This window comes from Podarcis liolepis (genome assembly GCF_965112155.1).
Source record: "Podarcis liolepis genome assembly, chromosome: 4".
NCBI lineage: Eukaryota > Metazoa > Chordata > Lepidosauria > Squamata > Lacertidae > Podarcis > Podarcis liolepis.
Window position 1 is genome coordinate 98,309,966 of NC_139558.1, and position 14,763 is coordinate 98,324,728.

General features: G+C 46.7%; 1 protein-coding gene across 3 annotated transcripts in view; it reads right to left on the bottom strand.

Annotated features, from left to right (window-relative positions):
* Positions 1-14,763, bottom strand: part of GDPD5 (glycerophosphodiester phosphodiesterase domain containing 5) — a 168,423-nt gene that overhangs the window by 107,262 nt on the left and 46,398 nt on the right. Inside the window, exon 1 of one of the 3 annotated variants that reach the window (XM_083499663.1) lies at positions 386-469. The exons of the other annotated variants lie outside the window; for them this stretch is intronic. The gene's annotated coding sequence lies outside the window, so the exon portion shown is untranslated. Of the gene's footprint in view, positions 1-385; positions 470-14,763 lie in introns of those variants that run through there. 3 annotated transcript variants of the gene reach the window in all.

Here is a 14,763-nt window from a genome sequence, read left to right on the forward strand (position 1 = left end):
GCCACAGCAGAAAAGGCCCTGCTCCCATGTTGCAGGCCATTGAACCTCTGAGGCTAAAGGAACAACCAAAAAGGCCACCTCTGCCAGAGATACCACCCAATATTAAGCAGTTTTTGTGGAACTGAAGAGTTGGAAGGGCCCCCAAAGGTCATCCAGTCGAACCCGCTGCAATGCAGGAATCTCAACTAAACCATCACTGAAAGAGGGCCTTCCAGGCTCTACTTAAATGCCTCCAATGAAAGAGAGTCCTATGTTTACTTGATATAAGGCACTCAAACAGGGAAAGCTTTGCCGCTCTCTAGAAGCCACCTTTTACTAAGTCAGGTCACTGGTGCACCTTGCACCTAGCTGCAAGGTCTGAGACAGGGGACATCCCCAACCATACCTGGGAGGTGCCAGAGAGCGTACCTGGGACCATCTGCAATCCAAGGAGAGATGGATCGCCAGCAAAGGGAGAGCGTCTCTTCTCCTGCAGACAGAATGGAGATACAGGCGATATCCCTCTTCACATACTAGCAAAAAAATACTCCTAAACAAATTGCAGGCTAGTAAGTTTCTTAGGGACGAAGGTGGCACTGTGGGTTAAACCACAGAGCCTGGGGCTTGCCAATTAGAAGGTCAGCGGTTCGAATCCCCGCAACAGGGTGAGCTCCCATTGCTCTGTCCCAGCTCCTGCCAACATAGCAGTTCAAAAGTATGTCAAAGTAGATAAATAGGTACCACTCCAGCGGGAAGGTCGAAGGTGTTTCCGTGCGCTGCTCTGGTTCGCCAGAAGTGGCTTGGTCATGCTGGCCACATGACCCAGAAGCTGTACGCCGGCTCCCTCGGCCAGTAAAGCGAGATGAGCGCCGCAACCCCAGAGTCGTCCGTGACTGGACCTAATGGTCAGGGGTCCCTTTACCTTTACCTAGTAAGTTTCTTATTTCCAAACGTGGGTCAAATGGGCCGAGGGGGGATTAGACCCACAGTGTCCTCTCTGCCAATGAGACTACAATGGTACCTTGGTTCTCAAACTTAATCCGTTCTGGAAGTCTGTTCCAAAACCAAAGCGTTCCAAAACCAAGGCATGATTTCCCATAGAAAGTAATGCAAAACGGATTAAAGCATTGCAGACTTTTAAAAACAACCCCTAAAACAGCAAGTTAACATGAATTTCACGATCTAATGAGACCATGGATCCATAAAATGAAAGCAATAAACAATGCACTGCAGTCACACAATCAATCAATCGCTGAACTGGGTTCCACACAGTCACAAAAACAAAATGAAAAAGAACCGCAAAAACAAAAACGCAAAATAAATAGCAAAAACAGACAGGCCTCAGAGTAACACTCAAAATGGAAATGTGGCACTCAAATCGGAAGCGTAACACTCAAACGGAGCACGTTCAGCTTCCGAAAAAAGTTTGCAAACCAGAACACTTACTTCCGGGTTTGCAGTGTTCGGGTTCCAGGTTTTTTTGTGCACCAAGGCGTTTGAGAACCAAGGTACCACTGCACTGCAATTCCAAAAGGAAGTGCTGATATTAAAACCTGATTTGGGAAAAGCATGGAAGAGTTATTACTTTGGTGTTCAAATCCTGATTTGGCGGGGGCCACAATTCACCCTCCCTGTGTGTAGGAGGGGAGACGTTTCCCCCGATTTTGCACTTCTTCACTGCCTCTACGAAAGATGCTTTTTTGACCTTTCATTCAGTCTAAGACTTAAGCTGAGGTTAAGTGAGTGTTTGTTAATTAAAGGATCTTTAGCCGCACACGCATATAATAATTTGCCCACGCATTAGCTTTTGGCCTGACAGCTTAGCAAGGGGAGGAAAAAAAACAAAACCAGAGATGAGATCAGAAAGTAATTATGAAAGGAATTTCTCATTAAAGGAGCTTGCGGGGAAGACCTATGAACCAACCGCCTGGTTTAAGCCAACCTGGAAGTGGCAGGAAAATGGCTTGGTTCCTTTTGAAGGGTGGCAAAGAACAAGAGTTATTTCAAGGAACTTTTATTATGTTTTTATATAAGCGTGAAGCAGCCCAGAGTGGCTAGGAAAACTCAAGTCAGATGGGTGGGGTACAAACTAAAACAGTGGTCAGTAGATCATGATCTTTATTGTTGCACAACAGGTCCCCACAGGAGTAAGAACTTTTTTTAAAACTTCCCTCGTCCCCCCAGAATACACTTCAAGCAGCATCATTGATACAGCATCACTGCATCACTAGCATGTCACAAATGGGGAGGGGTATACAAGGAATACACAAGTTCAACATTAGCCCACTTGATCAGACACCTTTCCCAACAGCTCTTAAGGTAAAAGGACCTCTGACCCCTGTTAAGTCCAGTCTCTGGGGTTGTGGCGCTCATCTCGCTTTATTGGCCGAGGGAGCTGGCGTACAGCTTCCGGGTCATGTGGCCAGCAGGACTAAGCCGCTTCTGGCGAACCAGAGCAGTGCACGGAAATGCCGTTTACCTTCCCGCCGGAGCAGTACCTATTTATCTACTTGCACTTTGAGGTGCTTTCGAGCTGCTAGGTTGGCAGGAGCAGGGACCGAGCAACGGGAGCTCACCCTGTTGCGGGGATTCGAAGCACCAACCTTCTGATCAGCAAGTCCTAGGCTCTGTGGTTTAACTCACAGCGCCACCCACATCTGCCTCTAAAGTACCCCTCACGAAAGAACAATAAAACTTTGCATACCCTTGCCCTCAAAACAATAGAGGTGGAGACGCTCCTTCCGGTAAACTGGACTGAGGCCGTTTAGGGCTTTCAAGGTCAGCACCGACACTTTGAATTGTGCTCGGAAACGTATTGGGTATTAGCTTACACAGTGGTACCTTGGGTTAAGTACTTAATTCATTCAGGAGGTCCGTTCTTAACCTGAAACTGTTCTTAACCTGAAGCACCACATTAGCTAATGGGGCCTCCTGCTGCTGCCATGCCACTGGAGCACAATTTCTGTTCTCATCCTGAAGCAAAGTTCTTAACCCAAAGTACTATTTCTGGGTTAGCGGAGTCTGTAACCTGAAGCCTATGTAACCCGAGGTACTACTGTATATCTGAGTCCCTAACACTGCCTCTGTGCCCACCAAGCTTCTTACAAAAACCTTCCACCCACAAAATAAATAAAAGTAGACAAGCCACACTGCAAAATACAATTAAAATGCAAGAGGGCGAGAGCACCAGCCACTGTCATTCAGGTGGTCCCAAGTGGATGTGCTCAGATATTGCTTGCAGCCTTCCCTTTTGGCCACCTTGGGAACAGAGGGACAGTCTATTCACAGTGCTGAGCACCGGATTTAGCTCAGAGTGTAATATGACCTGTACAGGAAGTACAGGAGGTGGAGTTTGTCTCTCTGCTGTTGGAGTTTGAAGAGAGCAGGCGTGTTTCTCTGTAACGCTGCAAAGACAGAAATAAAGGCATGTAAATACATTTCTGTCTATCTCTTTCCCCTGCCTGGGGGCAGGGAAGAGTGGTGTGTTCTTCTCACGCTTGAGGAGGATCGCCGATCGTGACCTAGCCTGGATCCTGCTCGGGAATGCAGACAGGGAGGTCAACAGGAGATCAAGCCGGGTGCCTGGAGAGTGGCCAGTTTCTCCTGAGAGGCAAGATTTCCTGACATCCCTGAAAGCTGGAATCCAAAGAGAAGCTCATCACCTAGCGAGCTAAAAGGACTTTCATACTGTGGCAAGAGTATTGTTAGCCCAGAAATGGAAGCAAGAAGAAATTCCGACGAAAGAAGAATGGCAGATGAAAATAATGGACTATGCAGAATTGGACAAAATGACAGGAAGGACTCGAAACCTGCGGGACCAGAGATTTACAGAAGATTGGAAGAAGTATATGAACTATTTGAAGAGCAACTGTAATCAACAAATTATGTTAGTAAGACTACAAGAAGTTTTGTAAGGAGAAATATACGAAGTGCTACAAAGTAGATAAAGAATAGAGATACTGGTTATGAGTTTTAAATGTACAGTGGTGCCCCGCAAGACGAATGCCTCGCAAGACGGAAAGCTCGCTAGACGAAAGAGTTTTCCGTCTTGGAGGTGCTTCGCAAAATGAATCTCCTATGGGCTTCCTTCGCAAGACGAAAATGTCTTGCGAGTTCCTGCAGGTTTTTTCCCCTCCCCCCTTTTTCTAAGCCGCTAAGCCGCTTATCAGCTGATCCGATAAGCCGCTAAAAGCCGCTAATAGCGCTAATCCGTCAATGGGCTTGCTTCGCAAGACAAAAAAACGGCTAGACGAAGAGAATCACAGAATGGATTCTTTTCGTCTTGCGAGGCACCACTGTAACAGGGAAAGTAAGAAATGTATACTAAGAGATTAGATTGGAAAATTTTCAGGCAGGACTGATGGAAGTCTAAAAAATTGAATTAGATGTAAAAATATGTTTAATCACCGTTGAAAATGGTATGTTAAAAAAGAACTAATAAAAATTTATATATATAAAAGGACTTTCGAGCCGGCCTCTCCTCCATGCAAGAGATATAACAGCAGCGCAGTTAAGTATTAGTTTTAGTTGCTTTCCAATCTGCTTTGTTCTTACAACAATAATACAGAAATGTCCAGATAAGGATAAAACACTTGAAGGCCGGAACAATAGTCCATACTCCGGGAACATTTGTTCCCAAACAATTACGGCAAGAGCAGAGATGATTCACTGAAAAGCAGTTGCTGCCTCGCACATCAGCCTCAGAGACAGCTTGCGACGCTCAGGGCGTATCTAGGATGTTACATCTGCACTAAGCAAGCGACTCAAGGCTGGGGATGGGGAGAGAGAATGACTTTAAAAAGGGAGTTTGCCCATCTTCCACTGCCTGCAGAATGAGAAACATGCCATAGGCTCAGATGATCTGACTGGGAGCAGCCGCCGAGAACACATAACACCGGTCTCGAAAGACCTACATTGGCTCCCAGTACGTTTCCAAGCACAATTCAAGGTGCTGACCTTGGAAGCCCTAAACGGCCTCGGTCCAGTAGACCTGAAGGAGCGTCTCCACCCCCATCGTTCTGCCCGGACACTGAGGTCCAGCTCCGAGGGCCTTCTGGCGGTTGCCTCACTGCGAGAAGTGAGGTTACAGGGAACCAGGCAGAGGGCCTTCTCGGTGGTGGCACCCGCCCTGTGGAACGCCCTTCCACCAGATTTCAAAGAAAATAACAACTACCAAACTTTTAGAAGACATCTGAAGGCAGCCCTCTTCAGGGAAGCTTTTAATGTTTAACAGACTACTGTATTTTAATACTTTGTTGGAAGTCGCCCAGAGTGGCTGGGGAAACCCAGCCAGATGCGCGGGGTATAAATAATAAATTATTACTACTACTACTACTACTACTACTACTACTACTACTACTACTACTACTATTACTATCTCACTTCCTTAATAAGCTCGTTCCCTCCCAAACTTACTGGTTCACGATTTGGCTATTTATGCTTATTTATACAGTGGTACCTTGGGATGCGAACGGGATCCGTTCCGGAGCCCCATTTGCATCCTGAATGGAACATATGACGCGACGGCGCGTCTGCAAGTGCAGGGGTCGTGTTTTACCACTTGCGCGCATGCCCATGACGTAAATTTGAGTGTCTGCGCATGCGCAAATGATGAAACCCGGAAGTAACGCGCTGCGTTACTTCCGGGTTGCCATGGAGCGCAACCCAAAAGCGCTCAACCCGAAGCACATTCAACTCGAGGTATGACTGTACAGTGGCACCTCGTGTTAAGTACTTAATTCTTTCCAGAGTTCCGTTCTTAACCTGAAACTGTTCTTAACCTGAAGCACCACTTTAGCTAATGGGGCCTCCCGCTGCTGCTGCTGCTGCGCCGCCGCCGCACGATTTCTGTTCTCATCCTGAAGCAAAGTTCTTAACCTGAGGTAATATTTCTGGGTTAGTGGAGTCTGTAGCCTGAAGCATATGTAACCTGAAGCGTATGTAACCCGAGGTACCACTGTATTTCCTGTGGCATTCAAAGCCCACAATGTCAGTGGTATAGCATGGGATGGCAGGAGGGGAAGCGGTCCCGGGCACAACATTCTGAGGGGGCGCAACCATGTGCCCCCATGACAGGTTCCCTGGCATAGCTCAGGTCCTGCAGCCTTCTGGAGCCACAGGGAGGCCAGCTGTGCCCGGGCCAGGCCTTTTGGGCTGGCGGGAAGACTCCTTCTCATTGCGGCCGGTAAAGGGACACCCATGCCCCCTGGGCTCACCGAGCCGGGAGGCGGCAGAGCATCCAAGCCGAGAAGGCGCATGGCATCCGACAGCAGCAGCGGCAACGCCAGAGTCATGTTCCTGGCAGGCTCCACGCGCCTCCAGCCCAGCTGCCCAATCCACCAGGGGATGCAACACTTGCCCCAGCTCAGGCAACCCACGATATGCCACTGTGCACCGTGGTTTTCACAAACCATAGTTTACCCCTCATTTGGATACAAAAGCAAAGTAGCTACAGCTGACGAAGCAGAAAGCTAGGCGGGAAATAGGGCTGGGCAATATCTGGTTTTCAGCGTCGCAATATATCACCAGATAAATATCGCAATATATCGTGATATATATCTGCAGGAGCAGAGAGCCTTGCCGGGCCTCCCCACAGCGGCAGAGGGTCCCGCCTACCTCCACATGGCGTGGAGGGTGTGCCGTGCTTCCCTGCAGTAGCAAAGGGCCTTGCCACACTTCCCCGCAGTGGCAGGTGGTCCCGCCGTACCTCCTCGCAACGGCAGAGGGTGTGCCATGCTTCCCCACAGCAGCCGAGGGCCTTGGCAAGGCTCCCTGCGGCAGTGGAGGGCCTTAAAATGGAAGGAAGTTGTAGCTTTAATAAAAATATTAAATAAATGTCCCTATATTTAAGATAAGGGTGGTGCTGTGGTCTAAACCACTGAGCCTCTTAGGCTTGCCAACTGGAAGGTTGGCGGTTCGAATCCCCGCAACGGGGTGAGCTCCCATTGCTCAGTCCCAGCTCCTGTCAACCTAGCAGTTCGAAAGCACGTCAAAAGTGCAAGTACAATGGTACCTCTGGTTAAGAACTTAATTCATCCGTTCTTAACCTGAAACCGTTCTTAACCTGAGGTACCACTTTAGCTAATGGGGCCTCCCGTTGCTGCACCGCCAAAGCACGATTTCTATTCTCATCCTGAGGTAAAGTTCTCAACCTGAAGTACTACTTCCAGGTTAGCGGAGTCTGTAACCCGAAGTGTTTTCAACCTGAGGTACCACTGTAGATAAATAGGTACCGCTCTGGAGGAAAGGTAAACGGCGTTTCTGTGCGCTGCTCTGGTTTCGCCAGAAGCAGCTTAGTCCTGCTGGCCACATGACCCGGAAAACTGTCTGCGGACAAACGCCGGCTCCTTCGGCCAGTAAAGCGAGATGAGCGCCAGCAACTCCAGAGTCATCCGCAACTGGACTTAACTGTCAGGGGTCCTTTACCTTTTATATTTAAGATATTTTCAACTAATTTATGAGTAGTTTAAGTGATTTACTTGTCAATTTGCATCTGCTTTTCCGCTCAGAGGTCTAAGTGGAATCTGTGCCTGCATAAGCCCCACTGAATTCAACTAAACTTACTTCTACTTTCCTGGGAGTAAGCCCCATTGAATTCAGTAGGGCTTGCTTGTGAGTAGACACGCATTTGCTTTCAGTGCTTACTGAGAAACACTCTCCTCGCCATTCTCACACAGCAACCAACCTCCCATTTCAGCATAAGGCAGCCAGCTAAATCTTCTCCCCTCCATTTCCACCCCCACCCATAAAAGGCCCTCCCCAAAAAAGCCCTCATCAAAGGGAGGCAAGGAGGCCATGCAAGCAAAAAGATGGTCTCCTTTACATTAAAAAAAACACACACCCCTCCATTTTAATATGGAGGAAAGCTATTTAGGGGAAACCAACAACATAAACGCCACCAGAAAATGAAGATAAAAACTCTTCCCCCTCTTTTTTTCACATGTGAGGGAAGAAATAATTGCTTTCCAGTTCTTTGTTTAGTTTGCCTCTTTGATTGTTAGCAGGTTCTGCATAATTTGCTGAGCTCTAAGTGGAAATAAACCTGAAAAGTTTGCTGCTTTGTGCGATGTGCCTGCAACTTATCTGCAAAATATTGGTTCAGTTGAGCTACCTCCTGGGAAACTGTGAAGTCTCCACCAGTATTATGCCTCCTTGAAACACCTGATGTTATTTCAATACTGGTGTGATTTATTGCACAGCCCTGGATGAATCCCTAGCCGGAATTAGGATTGCCGGAAGAAATATCAACAACCTCAGATATGCAGATGACACAACCTTGATGGCAGAAAGTGAGGAGGAATTAAAGAACCTTTTAGTGAGGGTGAAAGAGGAGAGCGCAAAATATGGTTTGAAGCTCAACATCAAAAAACCGAAGATCATGGCCACTGGTCCCATCACCTCCTGGCAAATAGAAGGGGAAGAAATGGAGGCAGTGAGAGATTTCACTTTCTTGGGCTCCATGATCGCTGCAGATGGTGACAGCAGTCACGAAATTAAAAGACGCCTGCTTCTTGGGAGAAAAGCAATGACAAACCTAGACAGCATCTTAAAAAGCAGAGACATCACCTTGCCAACAAAGGTCTGTATAGTAAAAGCTATGGTTTTCCCAGTAGTGATGTATGGAAGTGAGAGCTGGACCATAAAGAAGGCTGATTGCCAAAGAATGGATGCTTTTGAATTATGGTGCTGGAGGAGACTCTTGAGAGTCCCATGGACTGCAAGAAGATCAAACCGATCCATTCTGAAGGAAATCAGCCCTGAGTGCTCACTGGAAGGACAGATCCTGAAGCTGAGGCTCCAATACTTTGGCCACCTCATGAGAAGAGAAGACTCCCTGGAAAAGACCCTGATGTTGGGAAAGATGGAGGGCACAAGGAGAAGGGGACGACAGAGGACGAGATGGTTGGACAGTGTTCTCGAAGCTACCAGCATGAGTTTGACCAAACTGCGGGAGGCAGTGGAAGACAGGAGTGCCTGGCGTGCCCTGGTCCAGGGGGTCACGAAGAGTTGGACACGACTAAACGACTAAACAACAACAACAAAGTAGGGAACTAGAGCAAACTGCCATTTACTTTGTTGGCCAAAGGGGGCAAACTATGGTTTGCACAAACTGCAGTGTGGACTTTGGGTGTACCAGGAAACCATGGTTTGTTTGAATCGGGAAGCCAGGAAGGATATCTGAGCGCACAAGAGAGGTGAGAATCTTGCAAGGCGAAGGATCAGGCATAAATGGCCAAATGGCGGTGTCTTAGGCCCCAAGAGAGCCCACAGTCCACCTTGGATAATTGAAAAGAAAATGCAGTTTACAGGCAGTAAAAAAAAAAGTCATTTGACAGTGCCTGAAAAGAAGCCAGAGAATGCCCTTCATCAGATTCTATTTGGCAGGTAGAACACTAGAGTCCTTCCCTGGCTAATCTAAACAAACAACTTGATAGCAGAGAAAGTTTCGAAAGTGACAGCTCTGGAGAACAAACCTTCTACAACAGCATGAAATATACAGAGAGTTTATAACACGAGCCAGGTTACAAATTGTTTGCAAATATCCTAGCTAACAGATTAAAAAAAAAATTAAATGAATATATACCGTATTTTTCGTCCTATAGGGCGCACCGGCCCATAGGACGCACCTCGTTTTTTTGGGGGGAAATGAATTTTAAAAAATATATTTCCCCTCCCCCGCCCTGGCTGCCGCCCCAAGCCTTGCGCTCACCTGCCCGAAGCACGGGGCACCCTCCGGAGGGCTCCCCGTGCTTCGGGCGACAGGCTGCCGCCCCAAGCCTCGCGCGCTCGGCGGGACCTCCTGCCGGGCGTGCAAAGATTGCGGACACTCGCGGGGGCTGCAGGCTGCTGCCCGCAAGCCTTGTGAGCCTGCGGGAACTCCCACTGGGCTTGCAAGGCCTGCGGATAGCTTCCTGAAGCCTGGAGAGCGAGAGGGGGTCGGTGCGCACCGATGCCTCTCGTTCTCCAGGCTTCAGCGAAAGCCTGCATTCACCCCATAGGACATACACACATTTCCCCTTCATTTTTGGAGGGGGAAAAGTGCGTCCTATGGAGCGAAAAATACGGTACATCAAGATCAAGCCGGGTTCCTACCAGGAAGACAAATGAAGGAGAATATAAGGAATATTTTGAATATAATAGAATATTTGGAGGCTAAAAATGAAAAGAAAGTGGCAATGATGTTTATAGACGCTGAAAAAGCCTTCGATAATGTTTCTTGGAAGTTCATGATAAAGCTGTTAGAACAAATCAGAAGTGGTCCCAAGTTTTTAAAAGCAATAGCAGCAATCTATTCAGAACAAAAAGCTGAACTAATTATAAATCAAGTGATAACGGATAACTGTAAGATCCAAAAAGGAACAAGACAAGGATGCCCATTATCACCATTATTGTTTATTCTGGTCTTGGAAGTACTTGCCAAAAACATAAGAGCAAATAAAGAGATTACAGGTGTAAAAACTGGGGAAAGTGAATTCAAGTTAAAAGCGTATGCAGATGACCTAGTGACAACAGTGGAAGAACCTAAAATTTCACTCCCTAAAGTAATAGGAAAAAAATTCCGAATTTTGGGGAAGTGGCAGGATTTAAGCTAAATAGGAATAAAACTAATTATTAGTTAAAAACATGAAGGAAGAAGAAAGAACCAAATTAGAACAAAACATTGAGATTGAAGTCCATAAAAAGGTTAAATATTTAGGGATTTGGTTAGCATCAAGAAATATAAAACACGAGCCAGAGATCAAGCAGAGACCAATAAGAGGATCTCTCTCTTCTCCTGAGCATGTGCAGAGTACATTCTCCATCACCATGAGGTAACCACAACTTGCCACCACAAGCCCAGAAGTCTGGCCATTCCTTTGAGATGGTGATTTCCCAATTCCTGAGACAATGGGAAGGTTCCCTCACCCCCTCCCTCCTTGAAGGAAAACATTTGGTCAGTTTGGGAGTCAAAATGGTTTCAGGACTGTCCTCCTGTGCTGCTCCAGACATGTGGTCCACATATCTATGTATGTCTTGGTTGGTACATTTATGAACAATTATTTTATATATATAAGACCTTACAGTGGTGCCTCGCAAGACGAAAAGAATCCGTTCTGTGATTCTCTTCGTCTAGCGGTTTTTTCGTCTTGCGAAGCAAGCCCATTGACGGAATAGCGGATTAGCGCTATTAGTGGATTTTAGCGGCTTATCTGCTGATCGGATCAGCTGATAAGCGGCTTAGCGGCTTAGAAAAAGGGGGGGAAGGAAAAAAACCAACAGGAACTCGCAAGACATTGTCGCCCTGCGAAGCAAGCCCATAGGAAATTCATTTTGCAAAGCACCTCCAAAACGGAAAACTCTTTCGTCCAGCGAGTTTTCCGTCTTGCGAGGCATTCGTCTTGCAGGGCACCACTGTAATTTTTTTTAATTTCATTCCCAAGCACACTATCACGTCACAGTCCAGAGTCTGGGAACAACCGATGCAAGATAATGTCTTTTAAGCTCAATTTGCCAAACCATTTTTAATGAATTATTGCAGCCGCTGGAACATGCAAAGAAGGCTCATTTGTCATAGCGAGCGACTGCTGCAAATTGCTCTCCCAATGAACAAACAGTACCAATGTTTTGAATATTTGTTTCCCTAGCCTTTTCAACCCCTAAGATTTCCCTACGTGAGGCCTTAAATGCTGAAACAGAAGCTTCCCCTTTGACCCAACAGGGTAGAATTAGGGATATTGGATAAGGTGAGTCTGTCCCTCTTAAGCCCGCTTAAAGCTTCCTATTATTAGAAAAACCAACAGAAACTCTCTCCAGCCGCACAGAATTAGCCTGGGATCAGCCAGCTATTTGCAGTGGGGCAAAAATTTGCGCCTGCCAAGCTAACACCCTGTGGCTTGTTACTTTTGCAGGTCTGCATCAACAGAAAAGCAGGCAGAGAAGAAACCAAAGTACTATGGCCTATGTACTGTAATGAACGAAAATCTGCCCTTTTTCCCTTATGGGGGACACAAGAGCCCTTATAGAGTCCTTTGTAGGTTCTCCGTTAGTCGGAGAAAATAACAGAGGCCAACCAGAGAATATGGAGAAGCAAAGCAGCTAGTAAGCCTGATCTTTATTGAACTGTTGCAACAGGGTGCTCCCCTCACATGCAGGAGAGAGGATGAGGACCCAGAACAAAGGTGTGTCCGCCCTTATATAGACATTTTAAATTGCCAGCCCTGGAGTCCAAGACCACCCCCAGATACATCATACCTACATCACAGATGTAGGCTGATTGCTACAACAGAAATCTGAGTGCATTGTTTATCTCCTGTCGTTGTTTATCTCCTGTCTGGCAGGTTACCTGTTAATGCTTACTTGATTGGATACCCTGGGGAGCCTGGCCAGTCTTTTGTAATAACAAATACTTAGTTCCTGAGCCAGGTCACAGGCTCACCCTATTCATACACAGACATACCCTTCAGACAAGATTTGTGAAGGAAAAGACAATGGGGAAGCTTTTTCATTTTCCTTTGACTTTGCAGAGAAAACATTTGGTCAGTTTGGGAGCCAAAATGGCTTCAGGACTGTTTTCCTGTGCTGCTTCAGACATGTGGCTTATATATTTATGTACGTGTTTGCTTGGTACATTTATGAACATTTATTATATATATAAGGCCTTAATTTTTTTACTTCAGTACACATGATACATTTAAAGCATACAATTTCACCCAAGGAATCTGGGAAATGTAGTGTGTTCAGCACACTGTGGATTATTGCAGCTCTATGAGGGGGTAAACTATAGTTCCCAGGATTTTTTGTGGGGGACGAACGATGGACTTTTAATGGTGTAAACAAGAGATTCGAGAGGCACTGCAGTCACAAACTCATGGAGGAGAAAGCGATCTGTGGCTACAAGCCGAAGTGACTACGCTCTGTCACCACAGTGATGCTCAGCCACTGTACTATGCATGTTGTTTAGTCGTTTAGTCATATCCGACTCTTCGTCACCCCCTGGACCAGAGCACGCCAGGCACTCCTGTCTTCCACTGCCTCCCGCAGTTTGGTCAGACTCATGTTCGTAGCTTCGAGAACACTGTCCAACCATCTCGTCCTCTGTTGTCCCCTTCTCCTTGTGCCCTCCATCTTTCCCAACATCAGGGTCTTTTCCAGGGAGTCTTCTCTTCTCATGAGGTGGCCAAAGTCTTGGAGCCTCAGCTTCAGGATCTGTCCTTCCAGTGCGCACTCAGGGCTGATTTCCTTCAGAATGGAGAGGTTTGATCTTCTTGCAGTCCATGGGACTCTCAAGAGTTTCCTCCAGCACCAGAATTCAAAAGCATCCATTCTTCGTTGATCAGCCTTCTTTATGGTCCAGCTCTCACTTCCATACATCACTACTGGGAAAACCATAGCTTTTACTATACGGACCTTTGTCGGCAAGGTGATGTCTCTGCTTTTTAAGATGCTGTCTAGGTTTGTCATTGCTTTTCTCCCAAGAAGCAGGCGTCTTTTAATTTCATGACTGCTGTCACCATCTGCAGTGATCATGGAGCCCAAGAAAGTAAAATCTCTTACTGCCTCCATTTCTTCCCCTTCTATTTGCCAGGAGGTGATGGGACCAGTGGCCATGGTCTTCGTTTTTTTGATGTTGAGCTTCAGACCATATTTTGCGCTCTCCTCTTTCACCCTCATTAAAAGGTTCTTTAATTCCTCCTCACTTTCTGCCATCAAGGCTGTGTCATCTGCATATCTGAGGTTGTTGATATTTCTTCCGGCAATCTTAATTCCGTCTAGGGATTCATCCAGCCCAGCCTTTCGCATGATGAATTCTGCATATAAGTTAAATAAGCAGGGAGACAATATACAGCCTGTATACATTGTATACACTTTCTGCCATACTAACCTAGAAAGCAGCCTTAGGCCAAGTCAGAGCCTTGGGTTCATCTAGCTCAGTACTGCCAGCACGGACTGGCAGCTCATGTCCAGGGTTTCGAACCCGGAACCCGCCGGAAACATAACTCGGCCAAACACATGCACAAAGCAAAACGCAGCAACACTTCTGGAACTCGCAGAAGTTAGCTTGCGAAACGCTGGCACGTCCAACGGCTTTTCCTCGGATAAATTTCATGTTTAGGTAAGTGGGGAAATAATTGGTTGGGGGCCAAGCGGATTCCTGCTGGACTGCAGGAACTTCGCCGTCTGTTTTGAACGACTCCCAGAAAACAGATGCAGATTTCCATCCAGAGGCGAGGAACGAAAGCAAACAACTCTGAGAGTCCCCGGAGAGCGGAGAGCCATAAACAGCTGCTATTTCTGGCCTCATTATTTGCTTTCCTTCCCCCCCCCCCCACACACAACGCACAGGATGCCATTTAAACTCCGCTGAAAACGTGGAGGAAAACTATTTTCCAATCAATAAATGTCTTTAAGCAGGGGGGGAAACCCCACCAGCTGGAGCTTACTGGCCACTTTTTTTCCAAATAATTTTTATTAACAGGCCAATCAAATCACATTAATTCCAAATCACATTGATTCCAAATTACACAGCCAAATTTTTAAATTTTGTTGGGGGTACTCATACTTCGAGCTCAGAAAGGGATCCAAATATCTCTCTTGCTGCTGCTTTGATGTACAGTGGTGCCTCGCAAGACGAAAAGAATCCGTTCTGTGATTCTCTTCGTCTAGCGGTTTTTTCGTCTTGTGAAGCAAGCCCATTGACGGATTAGCGGATTAGCGCTATTAGCGGCTTTTAGTGGCTTATCTGCTGATCGGATCAGCTGATAAGCGGCTTAGCGGCTTAGAAAAAGGGGGGGAAAGGGGAAAAAC